This window comes from Patiria miniata, unplaced genomic scaffold (genome assembly GCF_015706575.1).
Source record: "Patiria miniata isolate m_02_andy unplaced genomic scaffold, ASM1570657v1 HiC_scaffold_29, whole genome shotgun sequence".
NCBI lineage: Eukaryota > Metazoa > Echinodermata > Asteroidea > Valvatida > Asterinidae > Patiria > Patiria miniata.
In genome coordinates, this window is record NW_024037068.1 from 25,316,824 (window position 1) to 25,323,051 (window position 6,228).

The 6,228-nt window shown below is 41.4% G+C and overlaps 1 long non-coding RNA gene across 1 annotated transcript; it reads left to right on the plus strand.

Annotated features, from left to right (window-relative positions):
- The first annotated feature begins 536 nt into the window (after nt 1-536).
- LOC119736250 lies at nt 537-5,995 on the plus strand. The gene is made up of 3 exons (XR_005272297.1): nt 537-606; nt 2,697-2,822; nt 5,163-5,995. It is a non-coding gene; the product is annotated as an uncharacterized LOC119736250 (long non-coding RNA).
- Nucleotides 5,996-6,228: the final 233 nt, after the last annotated feature.

The following is a 6,228-nucleotide window of genomic DNA, read 5'->3' on the forward strand; positions in this document are numbered from 1 at the left end:
TAGACCGATACAATATCCTTCCCTTGCCCCAAATTTGCCATCTACCGATCATAAAGATGCATTTGGTCCTTAAATCTTTTATATTTACCATTCCCTGTATAAAACAAATAACACTGCAAATATAACTTAGAGCTACATCGTTTGCTGAGTTAGAACTATTTTTTTGGCTAGTTAAGTTGTGAATATTTCGTCGATCGTACCACGATCTGACCTATCTGAATTTTTGACGAATTTGGGTTTTTAGCATATTCTGGTTATGCATGATGAAATCTTTATTTTCTGAAAATTTCAAATTCATAAGTGGGCTAATTAGCTAATTAAAAATGTTGACCTATCGCTACAAAATGCTAAATTATCATTTTCACGAACTGACGCATCGAGATAGGTCACTTCGTGAAACGCGTAAACAACGCTGTCAGTTTTCCACGAAGTGACTTATAGAGTCTGGTACCTGGACTTAATGTGGCCCCTATCACTTTCTTATGAAATTGAGTTACCAGGGTCAAGTCTTTAGCGTTATCAAAAACAACGGCGGCGTACACATGTCGTTTGATGGCTGAACGAAACTAGCAAGTTTCAACCGAGTTTCTGATTCTGTAAACGTCTGTAAGTATTGTTACGAACCCAGAATGCTTGATTACGGAAATCTAGCGCCCTCTGGATCACTCTTTCCATGAAGTACACAATCTTCTTGTTGTCTTTTATAGTTCCTGTATTTTACCTAATTATCGTAAATTGCCAACTTGCACTTTCATTCCCAGGGTCTCTTACCAAGCACAGCGCATGATGCAATACCACGCGCGCTACTGTATGCATTATTCATGTAGCGATGTACATGCGCGCGACTGACCACACCTCCCTTCGCCCCAGCGAGCTAAGTTCCTTTCCCCATAGCATGCGTGCTTTGGCGATCTCCGAGAGACTGCTCAGCGGCACGCAGCATTTCTCTCCCCCGTGCGTTACCCATGAACACTAACCGGAGTTCACGGTCCAGTTTTCTAGTCCCGTACTTAGCTCGAGGGAATGGAATGTTACCTTGCGTGGTCGCGTAGCTGGGCGTGGTAAGACATCCTGTGATGTAAATAACCTGTGACATAGCTTGTCACTCACTCCATCAAGGTTGCTCGAGATGTTGTGTAAACACTTTTGCACTCTGATCTAACTATTTGCACACATCTCTCTCTGTATTTGCACACTTCTCTCTCCATGTTTTCCCTTTGTAAATGCACACGTTTCTAGTCTCTTGCACTAGGCACTCTTAGTAAATCATGTGACTAGTCATGTGACCCTTAGACATGGAAGATTACTATTGGTTAATTCCTAAATCAGTGCTCATGCATTATTTAATCCCGAGACTTCTACTGCCTATAAATACCGGAGGTTTTCCTCACTTTCGGCAGTGCGGCGAACCACGAAACCAATGTAGTGCGACCGAACCCTAAACCCAAAGTTGTGCGGCGATCTTATATGTTGTGCGGTAATCGTATGATGTGCGACGAACTCGACTCTGACAGACCGATTGTTGTGCGACTCTTGTCACTACGAAGTATCGGCCTCCCTCGGTGGTTGAGGCGCGGTGAAGTAATAGTGCAATCACTAGTACTAGTGTTATTATGAAGCATCCTTCTCCTAGATCCCTCGAGGAGTGTGTAGAAGCTGGTGAAATAGTAATACACTAGTCCCAATGGTGCTGTGCGGTTTCGAATGGCCATTGGACTGCTAGTCTTAGCTTGAACATGTTGTGCGGTTGTCTGGTGTTCTAGCCCAGCCAGAGCTAGTTCATCCCCGTCACCACAGCGGACCGCTCCCGATGTGGTCAGCCGGCTCCCCGTAGCCATTCCCCCCGTAGTTCAGCTATGCTAGCCCGGTCTTGTCATAAACACTATCCTTGGTGCGTAGTGCCTCGATTGACCTTGGATACCCGATACGCCACATGCACACTTTGGTTCGAACTGTAGTGCGGCCTAGTACACTTGCTGGCCCCGTCCAGTTACCGTTGCCTCCCGGTCACCGTAGCGGACCGCTCCCGCTTCGGTCTGGCCGTCGATAACCCGTACCGTGCCGGTGCCCACTCAGTTCGTATTGGTTGACATGGTTTTGCCATAGTACATAGTACATGTATAGACTTTGTAGACACCAACCTGTTATCTCTATAACGCTACCAAAGACTATCAAAAGGAGAAACCTTATAGGTTGATGAAATCTAACAAAGTTATGTAAAGTGAAGAGATGAATAAATCAGTGTATTGACATGTGTGATTGTCACCCCAAAGCTCTGTTTCCCTCCAACTTATTGAATTATTGTTGACTCTAATAATGTTTCATGAACTGCTATTAGGGAACGCAACAGTATATTCCTTCTGTATTTTGATACTCGTATTGCAATATGTTCGTGTTGGGCTTTGTCTAAATACATGTTTTGCAGAGACTCGTGTGTATAATAGCCCAAAATCCTACACTCATTAGCCTATTGGCGTACTGTAGTGTAGACGGTATAGTGGGTAGTTTAATCAGTCAGAATAACACTTGAGTGGGGTTCGATTCCGAACTAATGCTTTTTAATGACATCTCGGTTGATATTTACGTTGATTCACTGACTGTCCTTTCGGGAAAATATTTATTCAATAAAAGGGCCAAACTAAGGTTGCTTTTTGAATATTATGATTCGTGATTGGTTTGGTTTGTTTGTGTTACAGAATGTGGATGTCTCAGTGGTTAATTGCAGCCAAAAATTTATACAGATCACCATTCGTCTACATAATTGAATGAAGTTTTGAAAACGCTTCGTTGAAAGGAAAGTGATCGATTCCTGGAGCATGAATGTAAGCATTTTTTTAACATAAAGGTTATACTTTTGCTGCTTATTATTTTGGTTTTATACTGCCCGGCTCAGATCAAAAAAAGCATTGCGTCTGTTCTTCGTTTTTACGTTTTGTGCTTCGTTTCTCTCTTTTTAAATGTTTATTTAGTACTCCAGTCTTGCTACAATTCTAAAGTCAATGCAAATAACAAAGAGAATATAAATGGGGTGAACTGCAAATTCAGTTGCTATGATTTGTTTTAGTTCATATTGCAAAACATGTGAAAATCTAAAAAAAAAGACACAGACTGCAAGGTTAGAGACACCAGACATTTAACACATTCTGAATGATTTATCAATAATTCCCTTCAACAAACTGTAATTGTTTTATATTGATTTTCCATGTCGACTATATTGTTGCGTTCCCTAATAGCAGTTCATGAAACATTATTAGAGTCAACAATAATTCAATAAGTTGGAGGGAAACAGAGATTTGGGGTGACAGTCACACATGTCAATACACTGATTTATTCATCTCTTCACTTTACATAACTTTGTTAGATTTCATCAACCTATAGGGTTTCTGCTTTTGATAGTCTTTGGTAGCGTTATAGAGATAACAGGTTGGTGTCTACAAAGTCTATACATGTACTATGTACTATGGCAAAACCATGTCAACCAATACGAACTGAGTGGGCACCGGCACGGTACGGGTTATCGACGGCCAGACCGAAGCGGGAGCGGTCCGCTACGGTGACCGGGAGGCAACGGTAACTGGACGGGGCCAGCAAGTGTACCAGGCCGCACTACAGTTCGAACCAAAGTGTGCATGTGGCGTATCGGGTATCCAAGGTCAATCGAGGCACTATGCACCAAGGATAGTGTTTATGACAAGACCGGGCTAGCATAGCTGAACTACGGGGGGAATGGCTACGGGGAGCCGGCTGACCACATCGGGAGCGGTCCGCTGTGGTGACGGGGATGAACTAGCTCTGGCTGGGCTAGAACACCAGACAACCGCACAACATGTTCAAGCTAAGACTAGCAGTCCAATGGCCATTCGAAACCGCACAGCACCATTGGGACTAGTGTATTACTATTTCACCAGCTTCTACACACTCCTCGAGGGATCTAGGAGAAGGATGCTTCATAGTTCATAATAACACTAGTACTAGTGATTGCACTATTACTTCACCGCGCCTCAACCACCGAGGGAGGCCGATGCTTCGTAGTGACAAGAGTCGCACAACAATCGGTCTGTCAGAGTCGAGTTCGTCGCACATCATACGATTTACCGCACAACATATAAGTTCGCCGCACAACTTTGGGTTTAGGGTTCGTTCGCACTACATTGGTTTCGTGGTTCGCCGCACTGCCGAAAGTGAGGAAAACCTCCGGTATTTATAGGCAGTAGAAGTCTCGGGATTAAATAATGCATGAGCACTGATTTAGGAATTAACCAATAGTAATCTTCCATGTCTAAGGGTCACATGACTAGTCACATGGTTTACTAAGAGTGCCTAGTGCAAGAGACTAGAAACGTGTGCATTTACATAAGGAAAAACATGGAGAGAGAAGTGTGCAAATACAGAGATAGATGTGTGCAAATAGTTAGATCAGAGTGCAAAAGTGTTTACGCAACATCTCGAGCAACCTTGATGGAGTGAGTGACAAGCTAAAAGGTTACTGTGTCACAGGTTATTGACACCGCAGGATGTCTTACCACGCCCAGCTACGCGACCACGCAAGGTAACATTCCATTCCCTCGAGCTAAGTACGGGACTGGAAAACTGGACCGAGAACTCCAGTTAGTGTTCATGGGTAACACACGGGGGAGAGAAATGCTCCGTGCCGCTGAGCAGTCTCTCGGAGAACGCCAAAGCACGCATGCTATGGGGAAAGGAACTTAGCTCGCTGGGGCAAAGGGAGGTGTGGTCAGTCGCGCACATGTACATCGCTACATGAATAATGCATGCAGTAGCGCGCGTGGTATTGCATCATGCGCTGTGCTTGGTAAGAGACCCTGGGAATAAAAGTGCAAGTTGGCAATTTACGATAATTAGGTAAAATAAGGGAACAGCTAAAGACAACAAGAAGATTGTGTACTTCATGGACAGAGTGAATCCAGAGGGCGCTAGATTTCCATAATCAAGCATTCTGGGTTCGTAACAATATTAAAAGAAGAGATTCTGAATTTAAATTAATAAAAAAGTATTGATTACTGAATGCATGAACCACCTGCCACAGTCTGCCTCGGAATGTAACGGGAAAATGCTCAGCCTTAAAACAAAGGGCGACTACTGATTGCCGATAAAATGTTGAGTGAATGTATTTCTATTCTTTTTTGTGTGTATTACTCCAGATTTTCGATGTGTTGTGCTTGTAACTCCACAATCTTTGAACCAGGAGCTGTTCCTTAGCCGTCACTGTTATCACCTTTGATCTACATCCTTCACTAATGCCAGACTTATCTTGAAATATTAAGAGATACCTCTTTTATTGTCAGTTCTCGCACTATTTCATTTATGCACCTATAGTAAAACTAAAAACTAAAAACAGTAATTAAGAACAAATAAAGGAAATTCATTGCTAAGAACGTTTCAAGTAAAGCCCTTATTTTTAAATTTGAAAGATTGCTGAGAACAACTCTCTGCAATGCCTCTCTGTTGAACCCTTTACAACAGACCTGCATCATGCTTTCGTTTTGATTATGGTCAGTCCCAGTTCAAACATCAAGGCAGTACATGTCTTTCTACATAATTAATTTGTGTTTCGATTTACTTTTTTCTATCCCTTGAGTGGCCCTTAAATATGGCCTGTTCTGATAGTCGATTCTCAAAAAAACCAAAATCTTCATTGTATTAACGCGACTAAACATCCTATTTACATTCAATTTTGACGTTTTGAGCATTGTTAATTAAAATGCAGCCGATTTTTTTTAAATGTATGTCATTATGTATGTATGTCATTGAGATATATCATATTTTTTTAAGGGGGAGGATTTTACAAAGTATCTGCAGAAAACTGCTGTTTTTAGGGAATAATAGGTTTAAATAATGAGAAAGCACACTTTGAAGAATAAAAAAAAATAGAAAACAAAGATTTGAAGATTATGAGAGTGTACATGTACGTTTATCGTTCTGTTTCAGTGTAACTTGAACTTGTGAGTCTTGTGTAAACAAAATACCTGTTTTGTCCACGGATTTTATTTCTTGATTTTTTTACAGAATAAGAATAACAAAATAATGGAATAAAAGTACACCTTTACAATGAATTCGTTCAAGAATTATTACTAGGAGGTATACACAATGTATTCAACAAGTTTCTATGCACCCCGTATATATTTCCTTCACTATAACAGCGTTTTAATTTGTAAGAGCTTATTAATCTCTAATAACAATAATGTTAATATAAAAAACAACAGATTG